This window comes from Megalopta genalis, chromosome 6 (genome assembly GCF_051020955.1).
Source record: "Megalopta genalis isolate 19385.01 chromosome 6, iyMegGena1_principal, whole genome shotgun sequence".
NCBI classification, from domain to species: domain Eukaryota; kingdom Metazoa; phylum Arthropoda; class Insecta; order Hymenoptera; family Halictidae; genus Megalopta; species Megalopta genalis.
Genome location: NC_135018.1, coordinates 6,218,397 through 6,237,764, shown reverse-complemented (window position 1 = coordinate 6,237,764; position 19,368 = coordinate 6,218,397). Strand labels below are relative to the sequence as shown.

At 41.6% G+C, this 19,368-nt stretch overlaps 1 protein-coding gene across 5 annotated transcripts in view; it reads right to left on the bottom strand.

Moving 5' to 3' along the window:
* The window catches only part of LOC117225885 (protein turtle homolog B), a 763,215-nt gene extending 744,168 nt beyond the window's left edge, over positions 1 to 19,047 (bottom strand). For 4 of the 5 annotated variants that reach the window (XM_076523090.1, XM_076523093.1, XM_076523092.1 and 1 more), the window contains exon 1: positions 18,177 to 19,047. The gene's annotated coding sequence lies outside the window, so the exon portion shown is untranslated. Of the gene's footprint in view, positions 1 to 2,752; positions 2,884 to 18,176 lie in introns of all 5 variants that reach the window. The other variant, XM_076523091.1, reaches the window with a different exon arrangement.
* Between the last annotated feature and the right edge of the window lie 321 nt (positions 19,048 to 19,368).

Below are 19,368 nucleotides of genomic sequence, written 5' to 3'. Positions count from 1 at the left end.
ATGCGCTTTTTGACGATCCGCATTCACGCGGAGATAGGGGATGGGGGTCGGAGCGACGCCGGCGTCGTTTCATGGACGCCAGGCGTCGGGTACGCGCCTTGGCACGCTCTCCGCACGCAGGACGTGCCTCAAATTCGCCGGCACGTTCGTCGAATACAGATTAAAACGAATACAAATGACTGTCGAGAATCCCACGTCCAGCTACAGTGCAAAACCCCATCGGATTTACCAGCCCTGGCGCGACGTGCGCGATATCGTGTTTATAGAATATCTTGCTCGAGGGTGTTCGCTGAAATTTGACCCATCTGTGTAGACGATTTTCCGTTTCATACGACGGTTCCAAAGTCGCGGCTTTCCGAAAAGTTTCGGATTTGACGAATTTTATTCGATTTTACTGTTATCGATGTTCCGGAGGGTTAAATTTTACTTTCGGGGACCAAAATCTCTCGACTCTGTATGGCATATCACCGTAGACTTTTACGGGAGAACACCGAAAATATAAGTTTCAATGTGCGGAATTCGTTGGTTCAAAAGTTATACGTGTCCAAAGTTGGCGAATTCTCAGCGTTTTTGACAAGTAATCGCGCCGCCATGTTGATCGCATCCAGACGTCGTTCAATGCTTTTTTAACGCTCGTTTAACACCCATGCAGAAAGAAATTTTTGTTGTAAAAACGAGACAACTTTCCGAACGACCTAATATTGTTGAATGAGTTGTTCCGATTTCTATGTGTATTTTACAGACAACGACGTGATAGTTAACGTGTTAATTACCCCTGTAGTTATCGTGAAAGGAATGCAAGATGTCCTTCAAAACGTATTTATCGAATGGGGTGTGGATCGAGGTAAACCTTGTTAGAAATTATCATAGGCTCTATCTTCTTTTACAGATTGTTTAAAAATCAAAACTATTGTAACGTACGGAGAATCTTCCCACGAATTTTTTATATTCCTTCCTGAAGGCATACGCCAGGCTGGCGCCAGCCAGCCGAGGGTTCATGTGTATATCGCGAGTCGAGTACCTCCAAGGGGGTACGACGACGAACGTTTCTGGAATCGGACCACATAGGAACACCCCCACTACCATTTTTTCAGAGAAAATCTGACTATATAAAGGGCCCAAACGCGACCGGGAATCGGGCTAGTTTCGAGTCATTCGTCGACGTGGAAACGCTAGTGAGATCGAGTCACAATTCTCCTTCGAACAATCTAATAGGTAATTGGATATCAAATCAGAGAGAGAGAGAGAGAGAGAGAGAGAGAGAGAGAGAGAGAAGTCCCCGCCGACTCAGTGCGAAAAGCTGAGAGCGCGTTAGAGTCCGCGAACACTTACTTACAGTTGTAAAACCCAACGCGTAATAAATTAGTTTTTACCAGTTTTTTTGGTTTCAAGTTTAATCATTTCCATCTCCTGTTTCGAACCAGTAGTTGGTATAACCCACCAAGATATATCTTAACCGCTCGAGATGTATCTTTATTTCTTTTCTAACAAAGTTACGAGGCACCCTAATACCAATTTCTCCAAACACCTTACCCTAACCTTAAAAGTAGCCACCCGTGTCGAAATAAACATCGGCTGGTCTACGCACCTCATCCTAACCTTGAAGGTAGCCACCCGTGTCGAAATAATCATCGGCTGATCTACGCACCTCATCCTAACCTTGAAGGTAGCCACCCGTGTCGAAATAATCATCGGCTGGTCTACGCACCTCATCCTAACTTCCTTAAAGGTAGCCACCCGTGTCGAAATAAACATCGGCTGGTCTACGCACCTCATCCTAACTTCCTTAAAGGTAGCCACCCGTGTCGAAATAAACATCGGCTGGTCTACGCACCTCATCCTAACTTCCTTAAAGGTAGCCACCCGTGTCGAAATAAACATCGGCTGGTCTATGCACCTCATCCTAACTTCCTTGAAGGTAGCCACCCGTGTCGAAATAATCATCGGCTGATCTACGCAGCTTCATCCTAACCTTAAAGGTAGCCACCCGTGTCGAAATAAACATCGGCTGGTCTACGCACCTTATCCTAACCTAAAGGTAGCCACCCGTGTCGAAATAAACTTTAGCTGGTCTACGCACCTTATCCTAATCTTAAAGGTAGCCACCCATGTCGAAATAAACTTTGGCTGGTCTACGCACCTCATCCTTATTTCCTTAAAGGTAGCCACCCGTGTCGAAATAAACTTTGGCTGGTCTACGCACCTCATCCTTATTTCCTTAAAGGTAGCCACCCGTGTCGAAATAAACTTTGGCTGGTCTACGCACCTTATCCTAATCTTAAAGGTAGCCACTCGTGTCGAAATAAACATCGGCTGGTCTACGCACCTTATCCTAACCTAAAGGTAGCCACCCGTGTCGAAATAAACTTTAGCTGGTCTACGCACCTTATCCTAATCTTAAAGGTAGCCACCCGTGTCGAAATAAACTTTGGCTGGTCTACGCACCTCATCCTTATTTCCTTAAAGGTAGCCACCCGTGTCGAAATAAACTTTGGCTGGTCTACGCACCTTATCCTAATCTTAAAGGTAGCCACCCGTGTCGAAATAAACATCGGCTGGTCTACGCACCTCATCCTAACCTTAAAGATAGTTACCCGTGTCGAAATAAACATCGGCTGGTCTATGCACCTCATCCTAACTTCCTTGAAGGTAGCCACCCGTGTCGAAATAATCATCGGCTGATCTACGCAGCTTCATCCTAACCTTAAAGGTAGCCACCCGTGTCGAAATAAACATCGGCTGATCTACGCACCTTATCCTTACTTCCTTGAAGGTAGCCACCCGTGTCGAAATAAACATCGGCTGGTCTACGCACCTCAACCAAAAATTCCAATTGCATGCAACCTCCGGCCACCCAAACTGCCTGGCCCTCGGCTCGTAACACTATGAACATTATAGAAAACTGATGGTAAACGTCAGGTTTAGCAGTATGGTATTAGTATTAGAATTATTGTTATTATTATAAAATTATCGTTATTATTACCCGCGCGGCAAGAAAGGATAGAGATAGCGGCGAAAGTCGGGAATTCAGATTGTCGCATTCCGGCGCAGGTGGCACCGGATAGCGTCCTACTTAGCATCACGGCCCCCTTGACAACCGATGCAGGGTTAAAGTAGTACGATTTAGACGCGAAGAAAGTTTGGACAACGCTCAGCTACCGCGCAAATAAATCGTCACTGGACGGCGCACGTCGATTCACGAATCTTCGTGTAAATCTCATCCATCAATGCTGGTCGAAGAAGATTTCTATCGTCGAACAAATTCACGCTCGTTTGTTCAAATTGTTGCAGAACCTTAAGAAAAATTGAAAAAGCACTTTTAGATAAAAATGCTGCGATTAGAAAGACTCCGAGTATATTTTTGTAACGCACTGTGATGTCGCATCGCTCGCCACTGCTCACCCGCTACCTGAGCGCGGCGGCTAGCAAAGTAAAACATCTGCCTTCCTAGTCCTCTAGCGGGTCCCGGACGAAACGTTTCCCCCCAAAACATGGCGTTATAACCGCCAAAGTACTAGCCACGGCCGTTGTAACAGTTGAATCAAATTGCCTGTTTATATATATATATTTCTTGTTTTAGAACGCTGTTTAACTCATTTTAGTTTTCATTCTAGTAATACTAAAAGCAGAATAAAGATCGCACGTTCTCATTTACCACGAACCGCCAAAACACGAATGTTCATTTGTTATAAATTATTTACCACGTTGTTTGCATAAAACCTGCAATGTGGCAACCAAATTAACTTTAAATTCGTTTCAGGATTCATGTTTGCAGCGCATTATATGCTTAAAAAATTACGTAAAAAGAACGGTTAACAATTATTCACATTACTGTTCGAATAATTTCACAATCTCTATCCGAATAATTTATTCGAATAAAAAATGCAGCATTATTCGATCATTATTATTCGACTATTCGAAATATATACTATTATAATATATAATATATTATAATATATACTATATAATATAATATATACTATACTATATAATATAATATAATATATATACTATACTATATAATATAATATAATATTTACTATATAATATACTATATATACTATAGTATAATATATACTATATACTATTCGAAATATTCGCCAAAAAAGAATTCATTCGAATTTAGATAAATAAATATTCGAAACGATTCGAGTAATTCCGAACTCTGTTCCCAAATCTGCAAAATAATTTAAAAGGGAATTAGACCATTTTCAGCAACATAATCGAGTAATCGCAATACGACGTTTCGTCCTCCGAAGACCGAAAGCTTCTCGAAATCGCGCTGCGGAATTCAGCGATTAATAAACGCAAATAAACGTGAGAACAGGAGACCCACTTACCAATTGCCCGTCCGTAAGCCACGGCTTTAAAAAGCAGCAAAATAAATCCGAAAATAACAGGTGATTTTGCTGAACTACGGGCAGGTATAGCAGCGCCGACAAACGAAACGGTGTCCTTCGGAAGGAAGCGGTGCTCGGCGCTTCTCGTCGATCGTCGAAATTGTTTTCTCAGCCGCGGGGCCTCTTTCGAGAAGATTACCGGTTAACGAGTGACAAGTGTCTAATTTAGGTCCCGGGAGAGCGTGACTGCGACGGTTCTTGGTATCGTGATCGTTAATTCGGCGCGCCTAACGTTGTGCGAATTCTCGATCTGAAGGGACAACCGTCGCGGATCGACCAATACGGTCAATTCAGATAATTATCCTCGGAGTCGGAACTGGACTGGAACCACTCTGGATACAGCCAATGGAACACTTGCGATTAACACCTCGAGCGCCGCTATAAAATAGTTTCTACAGATTTAACCTTTTCACTCGTACTTTTGCACGTCGTTTACTGCTTTTTCTCAATAAAATTAACCCTTGCAAAATTTACCACCTCTTGTTGAATGTTTAAATTTAATACAGAATTTATATACTTATTTATAAATCAATAGAAGCTTCGTTAAGAACTATTTAAACTTCTTTGATCTTCAATTTTGAAATTTAATATGAATTTTATTACGAATTATTGGGATTATGGCTGGGATTATTTCTCAAATGAATATGATATTAACCCTTTGCGGACGAGAGGCGACACTCGGTCGCCACGGCGTTTCGCGCGGCAGGACGCGTGGCGAGTGAGAGGCGACAGTCGGTGTTCATGTTAGATTTTATTATCTCTAACATTATTCAACGTACTGTTTTATGAGAAAGTCCCTGAAGTGGTGGCGCAAATTATTTTTCCGTGGACTGGAAATTTGTTTAATCGATTCGTACATTCTCTACAAACATGTAAAAAGGCAGAGAAACGAACAGCCAGTTACACATTTGAACTTTCGCAAAATTTTGATCAACAAATTGCGAGGAGATTTTCGTCAACCACGAGATAGATCTTCAAGTTCGACGGCCAACTCTGACGAAATTCGTCTAAACGGAAAACTGCATGTGATTGTTACTGGCACAAAGAAAGATTGCAAAGTTTGTTCCAGTCGAAACAAACCAGAGGGAAGACATGAGACGACCTATTTCTGTGATACATGTCCAGATAAACCAAGAATGCATCTCGGTCAATGTTTTATAAACTATCACACCGAACGAAACTACAAATCATAATTTTTGTAAAATTATATTCATAGAAGTGTGAATATAGATAAACTAACGAAATATAACGTTTTTGTAAGATAATTTATATGTAAGATCACTTTGTATCATATAAGACACACTCGACATATTTGCAAAAATCATCTCGTCCTGCTACCTGACTCTGCCGAAAAAGTCGTCCGCTAAGGGTTAATTCTTTTTCTTGAAAAGCTTTATTTTACTTTTATTTGAGAGACGTACGAAGTGACTGAGCGACCAAAATCAACCGAGAGACCGGCAACTGAAAATCGCCTTCTTATATACCCTTTTTGGTGTCGTTTTCTTCACCAATCATAGACGGTCATTCATCGCGTCTTACATTGCATACGCGGTACTGGGATCACTAACGGTCAGAGCGTGATGTGTTCTAACGACACCAGCGATGGTATATCGCGGTATCTTTGATATACAGTTTACATCACCGTCGGTGTGCGCTGACGGAACCGGCGGAAACATAATCTGATATTTTCGAATCTCAGTCCTAAGTAAACTATAGATTAATTTTTGTCCGAAGCTAAAGTTTCTTTTTCAACACAAATGATTACGAATAAATGAATTTAATTTGCAAATAATGATTTTCATTAGCAAAAAACTGAATAAGGCTTGCACGATAATTTTGTTAGTGAAAAGGTGAATAAGTCTAGCAGAGTAATTTTATTTGCAAGAAGGTGAATGTATCCGCCGAAAGAATTAATTTTGAATGTAAAACGGTGAATATGGTCTAGAATAGAATGTATTTTGTATGTAAAATATATGTATTGACACTAAAATAAATTATCGTTGGTTAAATGACTGGTTTCATATTTTGTTTTTTTACAAATATTGAACACATTTGACGTCGTTAAATATATTTCTTCACGCAAGCATACATTGTTATAAGAACTATGAGGGGAGTTTAATTTAATCTCATAATCTTCTTATGAAATTTTAAATTATTTAAATTCGATTAATGTTCAGAATTATAACGTTCTCGCGGCAGACGCGCCACGCCACGCCACCGTACGGGACTTCAGCGTATACATCACCTTCCCCCACTCCTTGCGTAACGTATTTTCCTGCGAATACTGGTCCTAACGCAACCGTGTTAGTGGATGTTTGACACGATGCGCATTAATCGGACCCGCATTTAAAGGCGGCCGAATTATCTTTACGATTCCCCAGCTCGTTTAATCAGCGACCCGTCTGTTTCAGCACGACCTCGCTGTTTGCTCCACGGATTTGTTTCGTTGCGCTTCACGTCTTTGCAAAAAGTTTCGATCGTTTTCTCCGATCGCTAATTTCGGCAACTTTCAACCTGAATTTTCACTTAACGATCCTCTCTTTTTTCCCTCGCGTTCGGGTCGATGAGTCTCGCGGTATCAGCGCAATTCGCCGCGACAGATGGGAAAGTTTGATGAATTTTTTAACGAGCTTCCTTCGCGCAGATACCGCGGCCTCTGTTTAATTTCAATTCAGCGCGTCGCGTTTCCTCGCCACGAAAATTGGAATCTCGCCGACACGGAATTCCTAAATGGATCCGAACGATGCCGATGTTTAATAAACGAATCGGACTTCGAGATATTCGTCCGACTGAACTGGCGATTCCGTAAAGCTGTTTATTTTCATTCAGCGGTCTCGTTGACAACTTTTTTTCATCTAACGTTCGGTAGGTAGAACTTCGGTAGGTAGAAGTTCCACGAAAGCGTTGCGAATGTTTATAAACAAACCGTTGGCTGCTTCCACGAAAGGTAAATTCACAGTGTGTTTCAAAATACTAACAGCTACGCCCCAAATGATTAATTACCAACTCCATATTCTGCAAACATGGTTTGATGTGTCATATTGTTATGATTATAATGATATTGCAGCTGCTAATAACGCGTGCACGTAACATGTGTAATATTATCGCATAATAAACGAAAATATGGAAGCATAACTAAATATACAAATTGAAAAATACATTTTTGGAATCACCTGATCATAACATTTTCTGTCCAGGGGAACCGATTGATCTACCTATTTTCTAAAAACAATATGCACTTGGATAAACATCCGTCTAGTCTAAGAATTACATCATTATGGATGTTTATTCATTTATTAAGATCTTCAGCTTTGCGAAATGTACGCTGTAATTTGTCTGCCACTTTGAACACATTAAAACACTTTCGTGACAAAACGCGAGAGGTGTAAAGCTCGCAAAACGTTTACAATGATAGATTAACGTACATACGGTGAGCCAGTCCCGCGCTAAATTGTTTAACAAAACTTTCATAATTGATCGAATGGTATCCGGGAGTTTATGAATTAATAAACTGCGGATTTCATGCATTTGTGATGAACATGAAAATACGCCAAATTTATAACAACGAAAACATTTAACGCATTTAACCCACTATAGCGCATTGCAACCGTCAAGTCATATACTGATTCGTCAATGTCTTTAATTTCATTTAACATTGATTTTTTATCCACCATGTGCTGTCGTTTTCCGTTATAATCAAAGAAGTTTCGTATATCGCAATTTTTCAAATTTACTACGCACATCAGAATAAATTCAATTTTAAAAATTTTATATTCGTTGTTATGTTACATTTATAGATTACGTTGCTACGTTCGCTGATTACAAGTTGTAATACACCACTTATTTGGAACGCGTATATGAAAATGTTCGGACTGTAGACGTTTAAATTTCATGATGTTTAGACTGCGGATCTTTATGCGTACGAAAACTATTCCAAAACGATTGTAACAAACGGAAATTAGATAAAAATAAATTGTTTTTTCAATCATTTTAACGAATCGAGAACAGTGTAACTATATTATTAAATTATTCTTGTATCCTGAAAATTGTATATTTCAGCTACAGTGTAACTATATTATTAAATTATTCTTGTATCCTCAAAATTGTATATTTCAGATACTCATTTTTGACACGAACGCGTAAAATACTATTCTACTTATGTTCAACTTATTCACACTATACGTATCATGCTGTTCACTTTGGCACAATTTTCACAATTTTCAATTTTAATATCGTTGACGTAACAAATTCTTTTATAGCGAAAATTACTGAATTTCTTAATTCAAGCATACGTTATGATGAATGAACATGACGAACTGTCTAAATTAACTCAAGTATACGTTATAATGAAAATGGCGAACTGTTCTAAATTAATTTAAATAAACATTGTAATGAAAATGGTTTTAGCCGATCGAGTTAAATTAGGAAGATAAACAAATAATTTCTATTTCGAACAAAGGTCCGTAATGTGGCTACGAGGGTTTATGGAACCCGACAAAATGGCGGATCACTAATTCGTTAATTCACGATTATTCAGATTGTAAAGATACATTTACCAGTTATTTATCGAATGTATGTGTCGCTCGTTCAAAATCGGAGAATAAACGTCTTATTATCACTTTTAGAAACTAATACGAAACAGCTGATTCTAGTGCTCCGTGAATGTGGTGTTAAAGTCCCGCGGTTTCACCAGAGATCGACGGAAGACGCCGACAATAGAGTGACAATGCCGCCGGATGAACGGAGAGTTTTCGGTCGCCAAACGCTCGGGAAAATGTCCGGGAAAACTTTAATTACGGAATTATTCTAGTTTGGCGGTGGGGGTCAGAAACACCTGCCTGAAACAAGAGGGACGACGGCGGACGGGGCGAGGGCTTTTCTCGATTAGGGTGTCGTTAATGGAATAAGACCGGCGTGCCGGCTCGTTCGCACAATAAGGTGTCGATCAATCGGAAACAATCAGCGCGAATAATAACAGCGAGAGAGAGCGAAGAGCGTGTTCCATTCAGCGGCGCCCGGCCCGGCCGAATTGAATAAGAGAAAGAGAATGGCTGTAATTCACGTCGGTCTTTCTGACGTCGCTTCCGCTTTTCTGTCGCGCTTATTCATTTTTACAGCAGTTGCGTCCGATACGGCGCAAAGATGTTCACGACCCAGTTTTAAAAGAGTCGAGCTACGTCTCGATGTAATTATGATTTAGTCTCTTTCCGTCCCCGTCCCGGTACCGCCCGCGTTCCGGCCGGTTTTCATTCGCCATTTTTCCACCCTTCTCGCTCTTCTTTTTCTTCTTTGTTTCTCGCGTTCTCTCTCTCTCTCTCTCTCTCTCACTCCCTCTCGCTCTCTCTTTCTCTCTCTCACTCTCTTTTCTCTCTCTCTCTCTCTATTTCTCTCATTCCCTCTCGCTCTCTCTTTCTCTCTCTCACTCTCTTTTCTCTCTCTCTCTCTCTCTCTATTTCTCTCATTCCCTCTCGCTCTCTCTTTCTCTCTCTCACTCTCTTTTCTCTCTCTCTCTCTATTTCTCTCATTCCCTCTCGCTCTCTCTTTCTCTCTCTCACTCTCTTTTCTCTCTCTCTCTCTTTCACTTTTCCTCTTTCTCTCTCTTCCTCGATTGCTCTGTCTCCCTCTCCCTCTCTTTCTCTCCCTTTTTCTCACATTCTCTCTGTTCCTCCCAGTTTCTCTCCCGGTCTCTCTCGCTCCCAGTTTCATCAGCGATACCAAGAATGGAAAAATACATCGCGTCGAGCGTGCTCGGGAACTCGTTGTTTCCCGCGCGCGACGCAACGGAGCGCCGCCTCGTATCGTTTATTATTCCGATGGCATTCTTTCGGCACATTATTATAAAAATGTGATTCGCGAGTTTTGGAGTTCGCTTATTTCAATATTCCTATTCCTCCGGGGACGAACGGGCTTCTTTCAAGAGAAAGAGAGAGAGAGAGAGAGAGAGAGAGAGAGAGAGAGAGAGAGTGAGGGGGAGAGAGAGAAAGACAAAACGGACGCCGAGAGAGAACCTTCCACCGGGATGCGACACGGATCCGCGGTCTTTTTGTTTTTGCTTTAAGGGAAAACTCGCTGGAAAATCGGGAAAATGATCCGGACGGATGAACAACGTTTTTGGAGAGTGCGGTCGAGAATTGTGGGACGTTTTTGGCGCGTACCGGTCTGCGATTGTTCGGCGTGCGGACGATTAACGCGTCGACCGTGCTTGGGTGACACGGTTTTTACGCCGGTTTGGAAATTCGTTCGTGTCGCGGTGTGTTTGAAACGGATCTATTTTTTTTTATAGGATTTGTACGTCCTAATGGTTTCAGGATAAATTCTAATTTTATGCGTTCCAATAGTTCTCAGGGGACGTTCCGATTTTGTGAAACATCAAGGAACATCGTAAATAGACCGCGGATTTTATGCACTTTAAACATAAAATAAGGAACAGATGACAAGAAACTAAGAACATGACACGTTTCGTGCATGACTACGTCTTGCAATCGATGCAAGCAATTTTTATATCGCATAAAGATCCGCTGTCTAATCGTAAAGAACATCGAATGAATTTTATGAATACACTGCATTTAATACGATAAATACAATAGACATAACTACAGTCGGGGTGTACAAAGTATTCGTACACCTTTAAAACGGGATAACTTGTTTATCATTGGACGAAACGATCTGAATTTTCTTGGGCATGTTTGAAGGACTAGTTTACTAGACAGTAGCTAATAGATTGTTTTCAAAAATTGCAATTGTTTGACATGATAATAGGTGTAACGAAAATTGAGAAAACGCGTTTTTTGCAGAACTGAAACACTAAACAAGTCTAAAATCTAAGTCTAAATAAAGTCTAAAAGTCTTAAATCTAATGTGCCGTGACTCTAAATAGTAACGCGCATCAAAATTAATAAATCACGATACAGCTGCACTTAATCTCCTGATAATCCTAACGAACCAGCCACGATACCAAAGAAAATATCATGGTCAACGCGAAAACATACATTTTTCCGTAATTTGCATATTTTGACGTTCCGTCCGCTCTGGCATTTATAAATAATTGATCGCGCGCATTAATAGGCGTTGAATAAATTCGAATCGATCGTACGAAATGAATTACATCGGTAATGAGTTAAACAAACGTTTATTTATTCTCCGTGTCACGGCGAAAATATAAATTGCACTGAACGACGCATGGATCTTGCATATCTTTTACGTCCGAATTGTTTATTGTCCGTTCACAAACGTGACTGTTCATAATTCATGGTTCTTTTCCTGTCTCTGATTGATTACCGCGAATTCTTGTAACGTGCAATACTTTCTGCTGGCGATTGTATTGATTTCTAATGGAACATTCGAAACTACGAATCTACGCTGGAAGGTACCATTTCACCCCCGATATTTGGGTTTCGAGTTGGTAACGTCGAAAACACGTGCAGTCCGAATGTGTACGTCGTACTTTAACATCATTCACGACCAAGTTGCGCTGAATGGTTCGACTGAAACTATTAGCAGCATCTGGGTAACAAAATTAGTTGGTACACGTCTGGCGTTGCCATTTAGAAAGGCCATTCTGGAGCTGTTCTAGACTAGAAAAACCGATCTTTTCGTCCACACGAATCATTATGTGCACATTTTCCTGATACATCTTTGTGTACTTCGTGATTAATGTAAGATCAGCAACCGATGTTTTAAATGTTATTTATGAAGAAATTTGCTACGACGTAATGAACCAAAAGAAAACCTTATTTCTTATAAACGATATAAACTGTTCGTTTTTGGTCACAATAATTCAAGCAAACGTATTAAACTATTTAGCTTTATTATAGCTTTATACAAGACAAGATAAGCACCGTCTCCTTCCATCAGAAGCTTCGAAGCAAAACGATCTACGGCCTTGCGTCATCCTTACATTGTGTAATCATCAAGAATCCAGATGAATTTGAACTTCGATCAAGACCAATAAAAAGAATTTTCCAGTTCGCTTTTAACCTCTCGATGATGTCAATAGTTTAATCTAACTTGAACCGAGCCGCTATTGCCATGAACTGCTCTTGGAAAATATGTGCAAACAGTTTCAAACTTCAACTCAGATTTTAGTAGAATATTCCGGTGATATCGATGAATGATTGCGTTGTTAAAAAAGAATAGAAAATCAACGATAAGCTTTGCGGTGGAAAATGTTGTCCTATTTTCTTCGGCGCAAGGATCCTGGCACCGCCGAAACAGGATGAATGACTTTCATTGAGAAGGATACCCGGAGTGTGCCGGTGCTATTGTTCTTATCAGTATTCAGCATTTAGCTCCGCGCAGTATCCTGTCGTTGACAATAGCGCGGTGCATACGCATTTTCTTAAATTAGCGTGCGCCACGATAACAACTGCACAGAATGATTCACCCGGCTTGATGACTTCAAATTATACTCGCAAGCCGTTCTACGCTCGAGACGAACGGGAGTTCATTGATTTCAATGCTTTCAATGATTATTTTCTTTCGGGGGAAGAAAGAGTTTCGGCAGCATAGATCGTTAACCCTTTGCAATCGAACGACGACACCCAGGCATCGATGAAAATTGATTTTTTGCAAGCAACTTTTACGTTTTAATTATTTTATATTATTTCGTAGTAATAATAAGACTGCCTTTACATGAACTTCATGCAATTTCTATTATAACGTATGCTTGAGTAAAGAAGTTTATCGGAAAATTCCTCACAGAAACATTTTTGTAACATCAGAAATTGTAAAATAACGAATCGGAAACCAGTCATTTTGACTGTTTTGGTAGTTCCTAGCGTTAAATTGGTTTATATGAAGATAGTTGTTGAAACTGCTAAAACACGCTCAATTTCATACGCGCATGCGATGCAAAAATCATACGAAATCGAAATGCGAAATACGTTGAAAGAAGTACCTTAGTTTTGATGTTGAAATAGTTTCGAGTGCAAAGGCTTATTTGGAAATTGATTGCACGATATTCGATTTTGGATCGAGTTAACGAAGATGCAGCATGAAAATTAACGCACGATTCTGGAGCGCGATATTCATATCCAAGCTAATCAGCTGACCTAATCCCTAAGCCATTCCGAGCCAAATGACAATAGCAGAACGAACATTATACGCGTGATAAAGCCGTTGGCAGCGTCAGACGCCGTCATCGATACCTATTCACCTAATCTCGTTGCATCGCGCAGGTAGGACCGAAGATTCCACGTACCGCGATCATCTAGCCTAAGAGGACTTACTGACATCCATGGCACACTTAGCTGCCACTTACTGCCATGATCGACCCTATACCACCTATTATAACGAGATCTTTTATGCAATTTTCAGCGCCGTTTCCACGCGTTCGATTCAGTTAGAAAATACTATATTCAAATCGTGTTATTTACGAAACCGATGATTTATCGAACATATTCGATTCTGTTCATTAATATAAAAAATCTGTATACAAATATAATCTCCCTATGAATTTATTTATAAATTCTATATTTTTGTATAGAGTTTATACAAATACTAACTGTCATCGAATTACGTTTTAACACCTTTCACTTTGTATTTTCTAAAAAAGAAATAGGGAGATACTTTCGTGAAAAATAAACAGACGCATTCGTTTTCAAAACTGAAGGAAATCTAATTTTTTATAAGGCGACACAAATCAATGATTTCTGTTGTTCAATACATAATCATTTGATATTTTTCGTTGTCTGTTGAACGACAGCTCCAAAAACAAATCTCACAAGATAACAGCAACGCTTTCACAACCCTTGCGGACGCTTAAAATCCTAATTTACTGGAATGAAAATTATATTCTACATTTGATCAAAGGATTGCGTTGTGTTCGCATGTGATCGACACGGCAATAAATGTGTTAACGATCCATGGAAATTCAAAATAAAGGACCGCAGTGATAAACGCTACCGGAGCTTGCAATATATCGCCCTATTTGAGGCACACTTTGTACGCTGTAAACACGTTCAATGTGTTTACAATGGAAAATGACTGTATGTTTACCAACTACTGTGCTTATGCTGACGGCTGACGGTTTCAATAGTCGAGCCTGACCTTCAAGAGCTCGCGCAACTTCGATGTCATCTTGCTTGGCATGCTTTTTCCGTGTTCATGAATTCACCAAACTGTTCGTATTTCACGAAACATATTAACCCTTTGCACTCGAAGTTTTTTTTGAGTCATATTACCAGCAACTCGAAGCCATTTTAGTGAAAAGATCATATTCACATGTAAGTTCATGATATAAGCATTAAAAGAAAAGTCATCGTTGTATGCTATTATTTTTTTAATTGTTTATGGATACAAACGTCATTTGTCACCAACAGCGAAACATCCTATAACTAATTTTTACGATTTGTTTTTGTTCTTATGTTAAAAACTGAAAATTATTTGCATTGTCTCCGTAGCGGAGCCCTCGAGTTTGAAGACAAATTTTAAATGGCTCCGCTCCGGAGCCCTCGAGTGCAAAGGGTTAAAACGCAAATCTACAGGCTCGAAACCTGTAAACCAGCGCGAAATTTAATTGAAAATATCGCGCTGTAATATTTCCTCGGCGAACTTGATTGATCAACACCTCCCGTCCCCCTTCCGAACTGAATTCTAAGGAGCGAAACTAACTTATTGGTGCCTAAACTAACTTAAGGGAGGTTCGACCCTTATTTCACCAACTGAATTTATCTCTCGGTGCGTCTTCGAAAGCAGTGAAAAATATTGCGAACTGATACGAGCAATGATTGAAGTTTAATTCGCATCGACTTTGCGTACAGAATCTTGGAAAATAAAGTAATTTGCACAACACTTTGACTGCCACGTTGTTAAAAATCTCAAAATTTTCACGATACTAAGATATTTTATTTAACCAAATTGAAATTGAGCAGTTAAATTGTATAATAATTGTAAGTAGAATTGACATATATGTAAAAGAAGGGGACGCTGTAATAACAGATCGAAAAATAACAGAGGCTATAATATATAACAATTGTAAATAGAATTAACCCTTTGCAGTCGGAGCTATTTTAATTCGAAATACGAAAGATGCTTTCCGATCTGCAGTATTTTATTTCCGATTTTATTATCTTTCCGATATCTTTCCGTATTATCTTTCCGATTTTACATGATTCGGTGCAGTTTATGTATCCGAAATTGTGCCTATTGGCAAGTACAATAATTATAATTTTAACAGTTTTTTTAAATACAACAGATCTGATACCGTTACAATTATTGAATGAAAAATGGTATAGCAATTTTTCGTGGCGCCTCAGACTCGCCGCTCGAGTGCAAAGGGTTAACATACAAGTAAAAGAAGGGGACGCTGTAATAATAGATCGAAAAATAATAGAGGCTATAATATATAACAATTGTAAATAGAATTAACCCTTTGCAGTCGGAGCTATTTTAATTCGAAATACAAAAGATGCTTTCCGATCTGCAGTATTTTTATGTTACATGATTCGGTGCAGTTTATGTATCCGAAATTGTGCCTATTGGCAAGTACAATAATTATAATTTTAACAGTCTTTTAAATACAACAGATCTGATACCGTTACAATTATTGAATGAAAAATGGTATAGCAATTTTTCGTGACGCCTCAGACTCGCCGCTCGAGTGCAAAGGGTTAACATACAAGTAAAAGAAGGGGACGCTGTAATAATAGATCGAAAAATAATAGAGGCTATAATAGCAATAATAGAAATGAACATACGTGTATGGGTGGTGTGGCAGCCAAAGTGTTGACATAAACATCAAATGGATAGGTTGCTGCGACGACACTTGAATGTATATTGAGAAATTATAAATAGCCAAGTACGTTGCAGATTTCGACATGTTCTCCCGTGAACCTGGTCTAATCATCGCGTCGACAACACCCTCAAAATACCGATTGCTAGAACGACGATTAGGTAGACACGGTAACGAAAGTCCTCATTTTCAAACACATCTACTAAACAGCGAAACCACTTCGCCAACTCCTGACGCAAGTTTCCCCCGAATCTCCCAACTCCGTTATAAAGAACTAAGACTCCAAGGATTCGAAGACTCGAGGACTCGTCAATAGACACCGCAATTCCGGGATCGTCGCCGCAACCAAACCGAAACCAGAGCACCATGGCATAACTTAGCGGATCGTTCCATCTGCGCGTTCTGCTCGACGGAGTCTCTAACTATCCCCGGTCCCGTCATCGATACCCATCCGAGTCGGGGCACGTCTGTTCCCAAAGCAAACGGATCCGCTGCTACCGTGGAAGTGGACCTTCCACCCTGGCCATTAAATTCCGTCGCGGTGGAGAGAGAAAGTCACCTTATCGATCACCGCAAAGATACGGTGAATCCCGAAAGAGTCTAACACCGAAAGGGACACCCACCTTCGGCCGCCGCTACCGTCGGGTCTAGCTCAACGACACCAGCTACACGCTCGTCGCTGTTCAGGCTTCCTAGAGGCATGCCTTTTGGAATTATTTTCGTACTGCAGCGCAGCTTTGTCAGTAGTTCTGAAGGGATACCAATAGCAGTCCACGCTGATACCGACAGCAGTCCACATTGAGATACCGATCGTCAGATTCAACGAATGCGAGACGTCGCGAAAATAACTCCAACGGAACACCGCTTGCCCCCGAAAGCCCCAACGGTGATAATTAGATTACGGATCCTTATGCGAATTCTCTCTCTCTCTCATGAATCGTTTTATAACGATCCGAGGAAGGAGAAGACATCGTACACCATCTAGAAAATTCCACTCCGTGAACGTGGAACAATAATACAATTAATTCTTGTTAACATCCACTCTTGCTTGCATTTTACAAACTTGCGTGAATGCACGAAGATCCGCAATCTGCTCGTAAGACTTACGAGTAGACCGCGGATTTTACGCATTTACGATCTCAAAATGGTGTACTATAAAACGGTAAGAAGATCGAGAGAGTGTTTAAGAGCGTCGATGTATTACATTCGTCTTACCGTAACGATTAAAGAAAGAACGAAATTTGTGTGTGGAAACTGTGTTCCGTAAAATCTGAACGAGAAAAAGATTTCGTTCGTAATATACCGTCTGGAAAATCCCACTCGACGAACGCAGAACAATAATTGAGCAGTTTATTTTGAAAGTGGCACAAGTCACTTTGTTTTCAAGTCGATATATTTAAGGGTTTGCGTTTTTTAACGCGTTTAAAAATATGGATGCTAACTTTCGAGAAGATTTACTTGTATTTGTTATCTCAGGATACTGATATTTTTCTCGGTATAAATAATTTCGTATATAAACATTAAAAAATCACCACTTTTCACACTACGGTAAAGTGACTTATGCCACTTTCAAAATAAACGGCTCAATTCGTCCCTGTTAAAGGCGGGACTCGTAGTACTACGATTTATCTCGATTTCTCATAAATATGTACTTCAAAACATTTTTCGTAATTAGTGTTTAGTTCTTTTCTTTAGTTCTCTAGTCAAGGGGGACCTTGACATAACCTAGCATACTTTCGTCAAGATCCCCCGCCTCTTTAATGTGGTAATATTCACGGTTTACTTACAATTTGCAAACTACCATACAAAATATGAACGCATAAAGATCCGCTGTTTGTCATAACCGTACGATACCGGCCGGTGGAAGAAGCTTCAAATGTTAGACTGGTTACAAAACTGGTCCCATGGATCGCGATCGCAGCCGGAAGGCGTATCGCGTGACAGGAGGCGAGAACGCGCATTATCCTTCGGCAAAAACTCTGTCGCTTTTCCGGCGTTTACCCCGAAGAGAAAACGAGTCGAGGTCCGTTTAGAAAAACGCTCACCTGTTCTGGCCCGCGAGGACACTGGCCTCGAAGATGGTAGAAGGTCGCGGAACTCGGGCGGCGAGGAGCGTGCGAGTTGCACACTGCGAACGGTTATCCGGGCGAGCGTCTTTCGCCAATTAGCCGGCCGTTAATCACAGCGGAGCACCCCGGGTTGTTTAGTCATCCACCTGAACTCACTGGGGAACGAAATCACTGCGGCGTACCGGGTGTCACGATCGTCCCTCGGCAGCACGGTTTAGCACACACGCGAGCACACAGCGGAGCAGCGGCAGACACACGCGCGAGTGCTCGCCCAGGCAGGGGCGAGAGACGGTGTGGCCGGTTAGAGGTTGGGTTCCAACTTGTTGAGAAGTCCTGACGAACGGTTCCGCGTGTTCCGCATAGTCCGTCCGCGGTGGAGCAACGAACGGGGGACGAGAGACGTCAAGCACCCTGGCCCGGCGCTATTGTCCGGCGACCCTCGCCACGCGAGCAATCCATTATCCCTAGGGATGAACCGCCTATCGCACCTTGACAACCTAGACGAGTGTCCCGGCGAAAAATTCCTTCGGCCGAACGGAGCAACCCCTGTCGCCAGGAGGAAGGGTTGGCGGCAATTCCGGCGAAGCAGGACGATGGGCCCGAGATTTCGACGGGGGGATATAGAAACGAAAAAAAAAAATCTGGTGCACACTGGACGCGGAGTCCTCGCGCGGAGGACGAAGCGGGTTCGCGCGGGGCGGGCTTGCCACTGTCGCAGGCAGATTCGTAATTTGTACTCGAGGAGCGTGTGTCTCGTGCGCGCGCGCGCCGCTCGCAGCTTCCTACGGGCTGGCAGGACAGGAAGCCAGAGGTCGTGTCCCAAGGACTGCACGGTAATCACTGAGAGGCTCGTTCCGCGAGACACGAGGCGCGCGCCGCTCCACCGATGGAGCACGCCCGGAAAACGCCGAGGTTGCACGAGCGGCCACGAGCCGCAGCCCGAACGAGGTCCAGCGGCGCCGCGCCGAACGTTCTGTGTATTCGAGAGACCGATGGGCCCGCGGCCAGACCGACCGCCTCCAGCCACGAGATTTCCTTGTCGCGGCTTACGAGGATACATGTACTCTCTCTCTCCGCCGTTCCCGATGCCGCGCCGAGAGACCGAAAGAGACCCCGCGCGCTGCACCAGTGCATCGGGCGCAGTCTGATCTATCGGCGATGCGCCGAC